Source organism: Lithobates pipiens, unplaced genomic scaffold (genome assembly GCF_037356315.1).
Source record: "Lithobates pipiens isolate NorthernLeopardFrog02 unplaced genomic scaffold, aLitPip1_a1.2 Scaffold_22, whole genome shotgun sequence".
Taxonomy (NCBI): domain Eukaryota; kingdom Metazoa; phylum Chordata; class Amphibia; order Anura; family Ranidae; genus Lithobates; species Lithobates pipiens.
In genome coordinates, this window is record NW_027507784.1 from 217,257,685 (window position 1) to 217,271,581 (window position 13,897).

Here is a 13,897-nt window from a genome sequence, read left to right on the forward strand (position 1 = left end):
AAGCTATTTCACAATAGTTGGGGCAGTGTTTCCCAACTCTCATCCTCAAGATGCAAACCCAGGTCAGATTTTCTACACTTGTAGAATTTGGCACAGGTGATGTAATTTTCAATGTTAGTAATTCACACAGTTGTTTGTAGACTGAGGGAAAATACAGAAAACCTGGTGGTGCACCTAGAGGAGTGAAGAAACAATATTCGGACACTATACATTCTCATTTAACCACTTAAGGACCAATTTGCAGCCAAAGGACCAGGCCACTTTTTGCGATTCGGCACTGCGTCGCTTTAACTGACAAGTGCGCGGTCGTGCGACGTGGCTCCCAAACAAAAAAAGGATGCTCAGAGGAAGGTGTCCTTTTTTCCGCACAAATAGAGCTTTCTTTTGGTGGTATTTGATGACCTCTGCGGTTTATATTTTTTGCGCTACAAACAAAAATGGAGCGATAATTTTGAAAATAATGCAATATTTCTTATTTTTTCCTATAATAAATATCCTCATATATATAAAAAAAAAAAAAACATTTTCCTCAGTTTAGGCAGATGCAATTGGTGATTATTGATTGGTTTGCACAAAATTTATAGCGTTTACAAAATAGTTTTATAGCATTCTTATTAATTTTTATTTCTTTTTTTACTAGTAATGGCGATCAGCGATATTTATTGTGACTGCGACATTATGGAGGACACATCAGACATTCCTGTGTACACTGGGAGTGAAGGAGTTAACCACTAGGGGGCAGTGTAGGGGTTATGATGTGATGTGTTTTTTTTTTTTATTGTAGGGGGTGTGGCCTGGCTTGTGACGTCACTGATCGTCCTCCCCTATATAAAGGGAACAAATGATCGGTGACAGCCACACAGGGAAGCACGGGGAGAGGTTTGTTTACACAGACCTCTCCTCGTTCTTCAGCTTTGTGACCAGATCGCGGGACACCAGCAGCGATTGGGGCCGCTGGTCCCATGGCCACGGAGCTCAGGACCGGGTCGGGGGCACGCCGCCAGCGGCGCGCTCCCGACCCAGGGCTGGGCACTTAAAGAATCATGTAACGGTACCTGATTGTGCCCAGCCGTGCCATTCTGCCAACGTATATCGGCATGAGGCAGTCCTTAAGTGGTTAATAGTCAGAAAAACATGGAAATTATTCCAAGTGCAAACAGGAGCCAACAAGTGGAACAAGAAACTTTCCAACACGCAAGAGGAAATTCGAATTTGGAAAGCATGTCTACAAAATCTCTGATTCTTCACTGTAAAGCAGTGGCAGCCTCCTTTATTTGCTCCAGATCCTTCAAACAATGCACCATATCTGCACTCATTCGGCCAATTGTGCATCTTGGAAGATCATGACCTAATAAGACAAAGGATTAAGGGAACGATGGTCAAGTGGCTGAGGCCCTACATAGGGAGTTATGATTAAGTTACTAGGCAAATTCAGGAAATACCTACCCAGTCTATTGTTGCTTGCCCTTCAGACACCAAGACTACTAGGAATGTACACACTGCAACTACTCAGTAATCTTGGCCCTGGTGCCCGGGTCTCCAAAACTTTGATACCTAGTAAAAATGACAGCTCCTTGCACCTCTTCTCCATGCTAATGTTAAGGCACTACATACTTTGCTAATGTGTGGAGTAGGCATTTTGTTTGTTGAGCTAAACACTTTACATGTAGACACATTTGAAGCCAGATTCCAAGAATACTTACTTGCGCAAACAAGAGGCTTCCGAATACTTTATTCCTCTTCGGGGTCGCTTTGGCCCAAAGTGCGACTTGTGTAAGGGGATTTGACATCCACAACAGACAGGTCTGTGCTGGGTCCATGAGTCAGATCCCATGCCTCCAAATCCACATTCACTCACTTTCCTCTAAAACTAAACAATACACCATTCATTAAGCCACCCCTGGTCTCATCTGTTTCTAGCATCCATTTTGCTACATTAGTTGACCAACCTTGCACTTGGTCTGATGACAATGTTTGCTCCTGACTAGTGGACTCGACCATGCTGCACTGTGGTTTTTTTTTTTTTTTTTTTTTTTTTTAACAGTGAAAAATGCATAGAAAAAAGGGAAGGTGATGTCATTTTACAGAGGGCAAACACTGGACAAGTGACAACATTGAAAGTCCTGGAGTTGCCCCCCACCCCTCTTATCTCCTATGGGATAGGGAATATATGATCATTCTAGCAGTGTGTGACTGTGACCCCCGGGGCCTCTCCTCTAGCCAGGTCTACACTGGCAAGGCTGCATTAAGGGGCACTGATGAGCCAGGCAGCAACCAAAAAGTGTTCTCTACCACTGTTGCCTTAAGCCCATGGCCTTTGGCCCACCTAGAATCACCCCTGTCAGTGGCTAAATGAGTGTCGGGCTGGGCTCAGCCCTTCCTTCTCTGAGCTGGCCGCTCAGATGTTGGCTAATTGCCAGCTCCTATCTCTCCATATCTCTCCACCGGTACTCAGATGTTCATGATATACTGCTTGTCAGTCCTGCCTACTTAAACCACCCAGACCAGAGGATGTCTGCCTTTGCCAACATCGCAGAGACGCTCTCCTTCATTACTCTTAAGAGTTGCTTGGCTGACATCCCTTCTGACTCCAGATCCTGCTTGCTGTTTTACTACGCTCATCTCCAGCTCCCTGACATTTGGATTGCCTAACTATCCACTCCGGTTCCTGAACTCTAGTGCGATTTAACTGTACTTCTGTCTTGGTCTGATTTCATGGTTTCTGACAATGAGTGTGTTTTGAAGTTGTCACTTACATTTTTGGTGGGAAGATGATCTTGTTGCCTCCCTTGTTGGGGCCCGAGTGAGGTAATCCTCCCTTTGCCCCTTCTGGTGGCTTGGTTGTTGCCTCTTTCTTTGGTGCCTCCCTGTTGAAAGAACAAACTAGGCCCAAAAATGAAGAAATGTCCAAAAACAGAATGAAATAAGAATGTTCATATCTGCCTTCTATTTTACTTTGTCTTTAAAATAACAATTCAGACAAAGATTATAATATATATTCTCTCAAGCTACTTGGAGAAAGCACATATACAGACAGCTAATTTACACACATCCATATTGGTTAGATACAAATCTTGCTTACTTTTTTCGATGATCTTATGTATGGACTCCATCTGGTCTTGCTTACTATGTTTGTTTGAGATCAGACCATCGTGATTTGGTCCTTGGTCCGAGTACCTGTTCCAGTCCATCAGAGTACCTAAATACCTGTCACCAGGCCATCAGAGTACCTATCTGAAGCCCATCAGAGTACCCAAGTACCTATTTACAGCCCATGCCTCAGAATATACGTTGGGGTGTTTGCTTTCCAAAATGGGGTCATTTTGTGGGTAATTGCACTGTCCTGGTGCTCCAGGACCTTCAAAAGTGTGATGGGTAGGAATGAAATGAGCTGTCATTTATGCTCCTAGAACGCTTGAAGGTACTACTTCAATGTTTGGCCTCTCTATGTGACCAGGCTGTGTAAAAGTCCTACACATGTCATATCGCCATACTTGGGAGGAGTAACGTCTGAAAGTACTACTTCAAATGTTGAACAATCACTTGACAAATCCACCTAGAAATCGTAGATTCCGATGGTGCCTGTTCCTCTTTTAAGACCGTCAGGCAACACAAACAAAAAAACATCCAAGCAGTCACCTTCACACCTTGACCACTCTCACCACATCAAGAGAATGTGGTGAACTTTCGTTCAGAGAATGAAGTTCTGAAAAAAAATTAAAATAAAGCTATCCTGGTTTAATATAAAAAAAAAAAAAAAAAAAACCTTCGGAAGGAAATTAGGATGAGGCCGCAATCCAACCTTATCCTTAAGAATAATCCAATATGACTCTTTACAAAGAGCAGCCAACCCTGATACTCTTCTTGCAGAAGATATGGTAACCAGGAAAAATATGTTCCCCCATCAAGAGGACCAAGGGAAAAAATCCTGTATTGGCTCAAAAAGACTTTTTGTAAAGCCGACAGGACTAATCTTAAGTCCCAAGGATTCAGGGGTGACCTAACTGGAGGATTAATCCACGTTTCCCCCTGAATAAGTTATGAACCAGAGAGTGAGAAGCAAGTGGTTGTTGAAAAAACAGATAAGGCCGATACCTGGCCTTTGAAAGTACTCAGGGCCAGCTTGATTTCTAATCCCATCTGTAGGAATTGAAGGATCCTACCTATGACATATTTCCTAGGGTGCCAACCCCTGGATTCATATCAGGAGACATATGCCTTCCAGATTCATTAGTATATGACACTGGAGGTCGGCTTCCTAGCATAACCAAAGTAGAAATGACTGAAGCTGGCAGCCCAGGGTCTTATTTTAGAATGTGGGTCTCAATATTCAAACCGTTAAATTTAGCGTTTGTAAGGAAGTATGGAATACCGGACCTTGCGAAAGAAGGTCTGGCCACAGTGGTAGGGACCAAGGGTCCCCTACAACCATCTTTCTGATCATGGCAAACCAAGATCTCCTGGGCCACAAGAATCACCTCCTTCCCTCCTGGCTTGCTCCCGCGAAGGCGGCGCGGAAAGCGGAACAGGAGGGAAAGCATAGATCAGTGAAAACTGATCCCATGGAACAACAAGACATCTGTTTCGCATGCCATTGGTTCTCTTGTCTTTGACACAGAGTTGTCAATCTTGTTGTTGAACCCGGACCCCAATAGACCCATGTCCGGAACTCCCCTTGGCATATTGACAGAATGATGTCGGGGAGAAGGAACCATTCTCCCAGAAACAATAGCACTCAAGTAGTCCGCCTGCCAATTCTCCATTCTTGGAATTATGGAATGTGGCTTTCTACCCAAGACAGAAATAATTCACCTGTTTCTGGGCCGCATGACATCTCGTGCCCCCTTGGTGATTGAGATAAGCCAAAGCTGTGGCATTGTCGGATTGAGCCTACAGCACCTGGTATTCCCTGGTGGTCCTCTATCAAGGTACTAACCAGGCCCGACCCTGCTTCGCCTCTGAGATCAGACGAGATCGGGTGCTTTCAGGGTGATGGGGAGCCGTAGGCTGGATCCTGACAGGACAATAGTCATGTGTGCAAGATCATCTCTGATCTGGACCATTTCCCTTGGACAGACACTTTTTCCAGGACTGCTCCCCAGCCCAAAGGGCTGGCATCTGTTACTACTTTCCAGGTAACTGGTAGAAAGGATCCTCCTTTTAGAAGATTTTTGGATATCGACCATCAATTGAGGCTCTAACGCACTTGGCAGATAAACATAACGGGAAGTCCAGAGTTTGGATCTTCTTGTTCCAAGTTGACAGGATTACTGTTTTGCAGCAGTCTCGAATGGAACTGCGCATAAGCAACGGCCTTGACGAAGCCACCATCTTTCCTAATAAACACATGCAAAGAAAAATAGAAGGATTCTTCTTTGTTTTGATACACCGAATCAGTTCCTTTAAAGGAACCGATTCTTTCCTGGGGTAAAAATACCCTTTAGTGTACTGCAATCTCCTTGATTGGTTTTAAAGGAGGATCTTACTAGGTTGAGGAGCCAACCCAAGTATTTCAGGTAGCTGACTGTGGTAACCAGACTTTGGTTTAAATGGGCTACTGATTAACCTATCAAGAGTAGATTGCCCAAGCTAGTATCAGTTTACTTTGATTGATTTGACCTTAACTTGGCTAAAGGAGGGGCCAGGATCTTTATACACACTCGAGGTGCAGAAGCTAGCCCAAAAAAGGTAGAGAGCTACAACTGGAAATGAAGATTTTCTACCTTGAAGCGTAGAAATTTCTGGTGAGCGGGGAAGATTGGCACATGGAGATAAGCATCCAGGACATCGATGGATGCCAGAAGTTCTCCCCTTTGTAGGAAGGAGACTACTGATCGGATAAATTCCATGCGGAGAGAAAAATAAATTTTCTCATATCGTCTTCCAGGACAGCCTTTGAGATATAGGGCTCCTCCCTCCGGGACAGGAAACACGTCAAGCCAATTAAATAAAAGGTGTGGTCCTCCAGGCCCTCCTCAGTTTTTGTGTTTCCTGCCCGGACGGGAAGGAGCACGTTTGGAACTGGTAAGGGGAGCTCCTTCTCAGGGGTTTTGCCTGGGGAGAGCACCTTGATGGACCTGACCCTTAGCACCCCTCGGTCCGTACGAAGGGAGGAGAGGGTAGCTTTCAGTCCCCGCTGCCATTTAAAACGTTCGGAGAGAACGGGACCCCGATGCGCGGCAATCTCCCCCTCGGAGCGCTAACCGCTAGTACCTGTCGGTCGGATGGCGGCGGGAGACGTTCGTTTCACCGACCGGCGTCCGGGTACTGTGAGCGGTGCGTTCGTAAGGAACGCACGGCGTCGGGGCGGAGACTTTGCGTTCTGGCGTACGGAAGTGGGAGAGACGCACTTCCGCCGGATTCGCGTCATCAGGGGGCGCCGCAGGACCTGTTCCAGTCCTTTGGGCGCGGCGGTGTGACTACAGGGTTGCCTAGAGCAGTGTGAAGGCTCAGAGAGACTGAGTGAGACACAGGAACCATGGAGAGTGAAGTTGTGCAGGTGGACTCCGGTTCAACAGGCTCCAGTACCTCTCAGGTAAGCTTGGTGAGGGCAGACCAGGACTTACACTGGGGGGTGGGGGGTCACTCTGACCTATAGTACCTTCCCGGGGTGGAGAACCTGCTGGTGAAGGGGGGCACTTCCTAGGCGGACCCTAGAAGCACAGTGGTGTGGTCAGGGGTGGTATTTTAATGGGACCCTGTTTTTCTTTGTTGGTAGGTTAAACAGGACAGAGCCCAGATACCTTTGCCCAGAAGGAAATGTGCCGTGTGTGGGCAAAGTTAGGCACCGGTTGGGGGAAGCCGCTTGCCCGGATTGTGTCAGTAGCCTGGTGAAAGAGGACTCGGTGGCAGCTTGTCACAATGTTTTAACATCCGTAAAGGATGAAATTGCATCCACTTTCCAGTCATTTAAAAGCATGATGGATAGGGTGCAGGGTCCCTCTGTCTCTTTACCCAGGGCTGTGAGTTTGCCTTCCTTATCCGAACCAAGTCAGGTGGATAGGGAGAGGTTACCCAGGTCATTAGCCTCCTCTAGGACAGAGTCTACTTCTGAATCTGAGGGGGAGGAAGAGGCCATTAGATCTGCCAGATACAAGCTGTCTTTGGATGAGGTGGGTGACCTCCTCAAGGCTATATGACACTTTGGAGATCAACAGGTCCAGCTTTCAAAACACGACATGATGTATCAAGGGTCGATTGTAATGAAAGGCAGGGTATTCCCCGTCCATAGGTCGCTAGTGGAGGCGATTCTGCTGGAGTGGGAACAACCGGAAAAAAGGCAATTTTTTTCAAGTAGCCTTAAAAGGAGGTTCCCTTTTGAGTCGGATGCGGTGCATCCCTGGAACAAGGTTCCCAAATTAGATGCTCCCTTGGCTAAGGTCTCTAAGAAGACAGATTTGGCCTTTGATGATATGGGTTCACTCAGGGATCCTACGGATAAGAGGGGAGATGTGCTGCTTAAGAGAGCCTGAGGATGCCTCTTCCAGCGGGCTTAAACCGGCCCTAGCAGCTACCTGTGTGGCCAGAAACTTGGAGTGTTGGCTTACACAGTTACAATCGCATATTTCTGCGGGTACTTCTAGGCAGCAGCTGTTGAAGTCCTTTCCGCTACTGTTCAAGGCTGTGGGCTTTTTAGCTGATGCCTCTGCAGAATCAGTCAAACTAGCTGCTAGATCTGCAGCACTAGTGAACGTTGCCAGAAGGGCCGTTTGGCTTAAAACCTGGTCAGGAGACACCGCTTCAAAATTGAGGTTATGTGGATTACCCTTTTCAGGGGACCATTTGTTCGGGCCCGGCCTGCAAGAGGCGTTAGAGCGCACGCAGGATAGGAAGAAAGCTTTCCCAGAAAGGAAAAAGAGACCAGAAGGGAAGCGCCTTTTTCGAAGCCCCAGGCAGCAGAACCTACAGGAACGGGAGGTTCGCCCCAAAAAGCATTGGCAAGGGAAGGGGCAAAGGAGGAATCTTATTCAGTCCTCCTCAACCCTCCCCTAAAACACAGTGACTCCTGCGTCCCGGTGGGAGGAAGACTGGGGAAGTTCCTCCCACACTGGGAAGCTTCAACCGAAAGTCCGTTCATTCGAGATATAATAAGGAACGGCTACAGGTTGGAGTTTGGTTCAGTTCCCCTCCCAAATTTTCAAGTAACAAGGTTACCAAGGGACCAAGAGAAAGCAGAGGCTTTGGCTCTTCTTCTGGGGGATCTGGTGGACCAAGAAGGAATGGTGCAGGTGCCTCAGGAGGAGCGAGGCTTGGGGGTTTACTCCCACGTACTTGTGGTAAAGTAACCTTCGGGAAAGTTCAGGTTAATACTGAATCTCCGCCCCCTAAACAGATTCATAAAATACAAGCGGTTCCGGATGGGGTCAATCTTCTCGGTAACCAAGTTCCTGTTTCAGGGCTGTCACATGGCCACAGTGGATCTCAGGGATGCATATTGGCATATCCCGATTCATCTGGAATCTCAGAGATTTCTCAGGTTGGCGGTGAGGTTGAACACGGGTGTGTTACACCTCCAGTCTCGAGCTCTCCCCTTCGGGCTTTCAGCCTCACCAAGAATCTTTACAAAGGTTCTGGCAGAGGCGCTGACCCCATTAAGGCTCAAGGCTATAACAGTGATCCCATGTCTGGACGATCTACTGTTCATAGCCCAGTCGGCCCAACAGCTGCAGAAGGACATACAGGAGGCCTTGGTTTTTCTGCGCTCACTGGGGTGGCTGATAAACCAGGAAAAATCCCAGCTGACCCCCTCACAGGAGGTCCTGTATTTAGGATACAGGATTTCTTCGACGGAAATGAGGGTATTCCTTCCGGAGGAGAAGATCTGCAAGCTAGAGCAGGCGGTAGCCCAGCTTCAATCTGGTCGGGAAGCCCAGATCAGGGAGGTTATGAGAGTCCTGGGGTTGATGACATCATGCTTTCCAGCGGTGGTCTGGGCAAGGCATCATCAGCGCCCTTTACAGAGACTCATGCTCCGTTATTGGGATGGCAGGCAGGAGAGCCTGGATCAGGTTATGCCCCTATCCTCGGCAGTCAGGAGGTCTCTTTGGTGGTGGCGGGCCCAGGTCAACCTAGACAGTGGTCTCCCCTGGTCCCCACAAGCTACGGTGGTGGTCACGACCGATGCCAGTACGCTGGGTTGGGGTGCCCACCTAGAGGGAAGCTTAGCCCAGGGTTCCTGGTCGAACCTAGAGACAGGTCGTTCCTCAAACCAGAAGGAACTTCTGGCAGTTTGGAAGGCTATAGAAACCTTCCAGTCCCAGTTACATGGCAGGGATCTGCAAGTTCGCTCAGACAATGTGGCAGCAGTAGCCTACCTGGACAAGCAAGGGGGAACCAAAAGCCCTGCACTCCAGGTAATTGCGGACAGAAGCTTCTGCTGGGCAGAGAAGAACTTGTCCGCAATATCAGCCATTCACCTAAAGGGAACTCAGAATTTACTGGCCGACTTTCTCAGTCGCCAGAAGATAGGTCAGGACGAGTGGTCCCTCAACAAGGAAGTGTTCGAGGAGATTGTGTCATGCTGGGGAAGGCCAGAAATAGACCTATTTGCAACAGAAGGCAACAGGAAGGTGACGCACTTTTTTCGGTTCACCCACAGGATCGGGCCAGGGGGATAGACGCCCTTGCCAATCCATGGTTGTTCGGCCTGTGTTATGCCTTTCCTCCCGTAAGGATGGTGGCGGAGGTCCTGCAGAAGTTCCGTTCGGAGACTATGGACCTCATTTTAGTAGCTCCTTTTTGGCCAAGGAGACCCTGGTTTGCCAGCATAAAGAGATTGGCCGTCCATCCTCCGCTGTTTCTACCAGTCAGGGAGGATTTACTTTCCCAGGGGCCGATCCGGTGTCCTCAGATAGAGAGGCTCAAGCTTGCGGCCTGGTATCGGAGGAACAAATCTTAAGGTCACAGGGTTTCTCAGAAAGAGTGATTATGACCTTGTTAGAATGCCGTAAACCAGTTGCTAGGGCAATTTACGCCAAGGTAGGAAAGAGGTTTAATTCCTGGTTGCGAGAACAGGGAATTGCAAGCCCCGGGGTCCCGGCAGTCCTGGACTTTCTACAAGCAGGGGTAGAGCTGGGCCTATCTATCAGCACTCTAAAGGTACAGGTGGCAGCCTTAAGCGTTTTCCTTCAGTCCTCCCTTCAGCAGAATCCATTTGTCAGGAACTTCTTCAAGGCTCTGTCTAGATCCAGGCCTGTCAGAATGAAGACCTGTCCTACCTGGGATTTGGCCTTGGTTCTTGGGGCTTTGACCCAAGACCCATTTGAACCATTAGAGGGAGCATCACTTAAGTGGATGGTACTAAAGACTGTTTTTGATAGCGATCACGTCAGCTAGAAGGGTCAGTGATCGGCAGGCACTCTCGGTCAGAGAGCCATTTTTGTTAATCTTAGAGGACAGGGTAGTACTTAAGACTGACCCTAGTTTTCTTCCTAAAGTGGTGTCCACTCTTCATAGGACACAGGATATTATTTTGCCAACTTTTTTCTCAACCTCAGACGAGGACGAGGCGAGATCTTTAAGTTTGTTAGACGTCAGGAGAAGTCTATTAATTTTTCTAGAAGCCACTGGGGTCTTCAGGAAGTCAGACTCACTTTTTGTTAATTTTTCGGGCGCCCGCAAGGGCTGCAAGGCGTCCAAAGCGTCTATCGCCAGGTGGATACGGATGGCGATAGTTAAAGCCTATGAGTTAGAGGGGAAGCAGGCACCCTTAGTTAAGGCACACTCTACAAGGGCGGTTTCCACATCGTGGGCAGAGAGGGCTGGAGCCTCTCCGGAGGAGATCTGCAAAGCAGCAACGTGGTCCAGCTACTCAACGTTTGCAAGACATTACCGTCTGGATTTATGGTCTGATAAAGAACAGACTTTTGGACGTAAGGTCCTCCAGGCAGTGGTCCCGCCCTGACAAGGTGAGCTCCTTGCTTATCTCAAAGGCTGTCCTGGAAGACGATATGAGAAAACCGGAGTTAGACTTACCGGTAACTCTTTTTCTAGGAGTCTTCCAGGACAGCCTGGCTTCCCACCCAAAGTTGTTTAAATTGGACTAAGTGGTGAGGATGTGTATTAACGTGATTGTTAGTGTGTTATGTCTTTCAGAGCCTCCCGGCGGTTCTTGGAGTAAAACTGAGGAGGGCCTGGAGGACCACACCTTTTATTTAATTGGCTTGACGTGTTTCCTGTCCCGGAGGGAGGAGCCCTATATCTCAAAGGCTGTCCTGGAAGACCCCTAGAAAAAGAGTTACCGGTAAGTCTAACTCTGGTTTTTCTCTGGATCCCTAGGAACGTTTGATCTGAGAAAAAGAGGAGACGGGAACTCCAGATTTGAGCTATTTAGGAAGTCACCCATTCGTCTTCCTGTCAGATTTATGAGCACTGCATGCCCCTGGCACAAACAGAAGGAGCTTTTAAAAATAAAAAAATATTTTACTCCTTTACTTAAATGGAAAAAAAAGGGGGGTACTTATCCCACTAGAATTTCTTTGAATGAATTATCCAAACATCCTCAAATAGCTGTTCCACCGCAAAGGAAGACTAGCCAGGATTTTCTGCTTAGTGAAAGGAAGTTTATCCTCCGCTGATGTGCGTTCCGGCACTCATGCATTTTAGCTGTTTGTCTATACAGGTACTGTAAGAAAACTGTTAGTTTGCACATGGGTGTGCGCATGGACCACAGCAGACTTTTAGAGCCGCTAATGCGCAACGAACGGTGTGCAGGAGCGCGCCCCTAATCCCAGTTTGCTCCAGATGGACTATTTAAAGGGTGCTCTGCTCACAAACAATGCTGACTGGTCTTTAGCTTGTCCTGATCCTCTGTACTCTGCCTGAAACCTGCTTCATACCCGTTTTTGACCCCGGCTTGCCCTGACTCTGCCTTTGGACTCTGATACTTGTGACTACTGGCTTCTGATCCCGGCTTAATCCGACTCTGCTTCTGCCCGTCTTGTACTTTGCTGCCTGCCAGTTACCGAACCCGGCTATCCTCACAACTCTGCTTCCATCTCCTGTCCTCTGGAAGTTCTGACTAGACACGAAACCTGAACTTGCACATCGGTTGGCGTGCCACTTTAACATCAGCTGATCCACTCTCCTTTTGTTCTGCCTGAGCCATCTACTCTACAACCTCAACTGCAAGTTCTGCAAACACACCCAGGCTCTCTTGTTCCTCCTAACCCTAGCCACCATCTGTTCCACATTCAGTGGGGCTTGGGTCAGAGATACAAGGGATGTAGGAAGGAGGTGCATAAAGAATTTGATTTAGAGCTGGCTGCACACCCCGTATATTAGTTCTATGAAATATAAAAATGGGTTCCCCTTGGGGTTTTTAGGCAGCAATAAGAAACAATGGTAAGTAAAATTAAAATTGTTTTATTCATCCAAAAAACATTGTAGCCACAATGATTTAAAATTCAAGCTCTGGTATACATGATTAGAACAATTGGATAGATAGGAATACATGAATCACTTTGTACATGGAGCATGTGAAAACAGTTACAATTTTCAAATTATTCCATAGAATTGAACAGTTTGATAAAAGGCACCCTGCTACCCCAATGCATTTCGACCTTCTAAGGGTTATGGTAGTCTTCGGGGGGGGGGGGGGGGGGGAGGGGGGGAGGTATTGATAATCAGACTTTCGAGAAAAGACAGTATTGTGGAGTTTCACCAAGGGGAGGTTTATGTCGCCCCGTGAGTGGCCGCACCTGAAAACAGTAATGTATCAAATTACTCATAAATATTATATTTAGCATTATCTATATAATGAGAGGGGAAAAAAATTGATTTCTCAATGCATTTTTAAAGCGACATAGGTATAGATCTGTATGTAGATAAGGGTTAATTATTTTTATTCTAATAATGGTGTATAGTCTTATAACTTTTATAGTCTTAATTGTATGTATTTATAATTGTGAATAAAATCTGAAAAATATAGGCAGGCCTTTATTACCCTAGATAGAAGGAAAAAAATTGTATGTGAAGGGGCACATGGTCCCGTAGTTTTAAAGTGCATCTGTGCTGAATCACATGGCGATTGAATAGTTACATCAAAAAGTGGGGTGATTCATAAAATATATATTATATAAATAAAATTGATTAACATTAGATGCCATATTAAATGAATAAAACATTGTAAATTGTTGTGAATGAAAAATTGTGAATAAAAAATAATAAAGTGTGATTATAGGTGTAAATTAACGTGCTAGTGGAAAAAAAATATGAGTAAGTGCTTTCTTTGAATTATGGTGATCCTAAAAATCGTAAAGACCTTAAATAAGAAAATTTATTAACTTTGAATTTTATTACCTGTTTGCTGTGCTTACAAGATGGCCAATAAGGTGTGCATTAGGTTCCTGCTGCAGGTATTACATATCAGAGCCTGCAGCAGTAAAAAGAAAACTCTAACCAAAATATAATTATAAGACTTTAAATAAAGGTGTTCTAGTCAGTTTGTTAGGCTGCTTTCACACTGGGGCGGGAGCAGCGTCGGCGGTAAAGTGCCGCTATTTTTAGCGGGGCTTTACCGTCGTTTTAGCGGCGGTCTGCGGGCGCTAGCGGGGTGGTTTTGACCCCCGCTAGCGGCCGAAAAATGGTTAAACCCGCCCGCAAAGCGCCGCTGCAGCGGCGCTTTGCCGGCGGTATTGCCGCAGTGTCCCATTGATTTCAATGGGTAGGAGCGGTTTAGGAGCAGTGAATACACCGCTCCTTCACCGCTGCAAAGATGCGGCTAGCAGGACTTTTTTCACTGTCCTGCCAGCGCACCGCCCCAGTGTGAAAGCCCTCCGGCTTTCACACTGGAATTAAAGGGGCCGGTTTTTTTCAGGCGCTACACAGGCGCTATTTTTAGCGATGTAACGCCTGAATACCGCCCCAGTGTGAAAGCAGCCTTAGAAAAATGTATACA

General features: G+C 46.9%; 1 pseudogene; it reads right to left on the minus strand.

Moving 5' to 3' along the window:
• Nucleotides 1-4,887: 4,887 nt before the first annotated feature.
• On the minus strand, nucleotides 4,888-5,008 carry LOC143925874 (5S ribosomal RNA; annotated as a pseudogene).
• Between the last annotated feature and the right edge of the window lie 8,889 nt (nucleotides 5,009-13,897).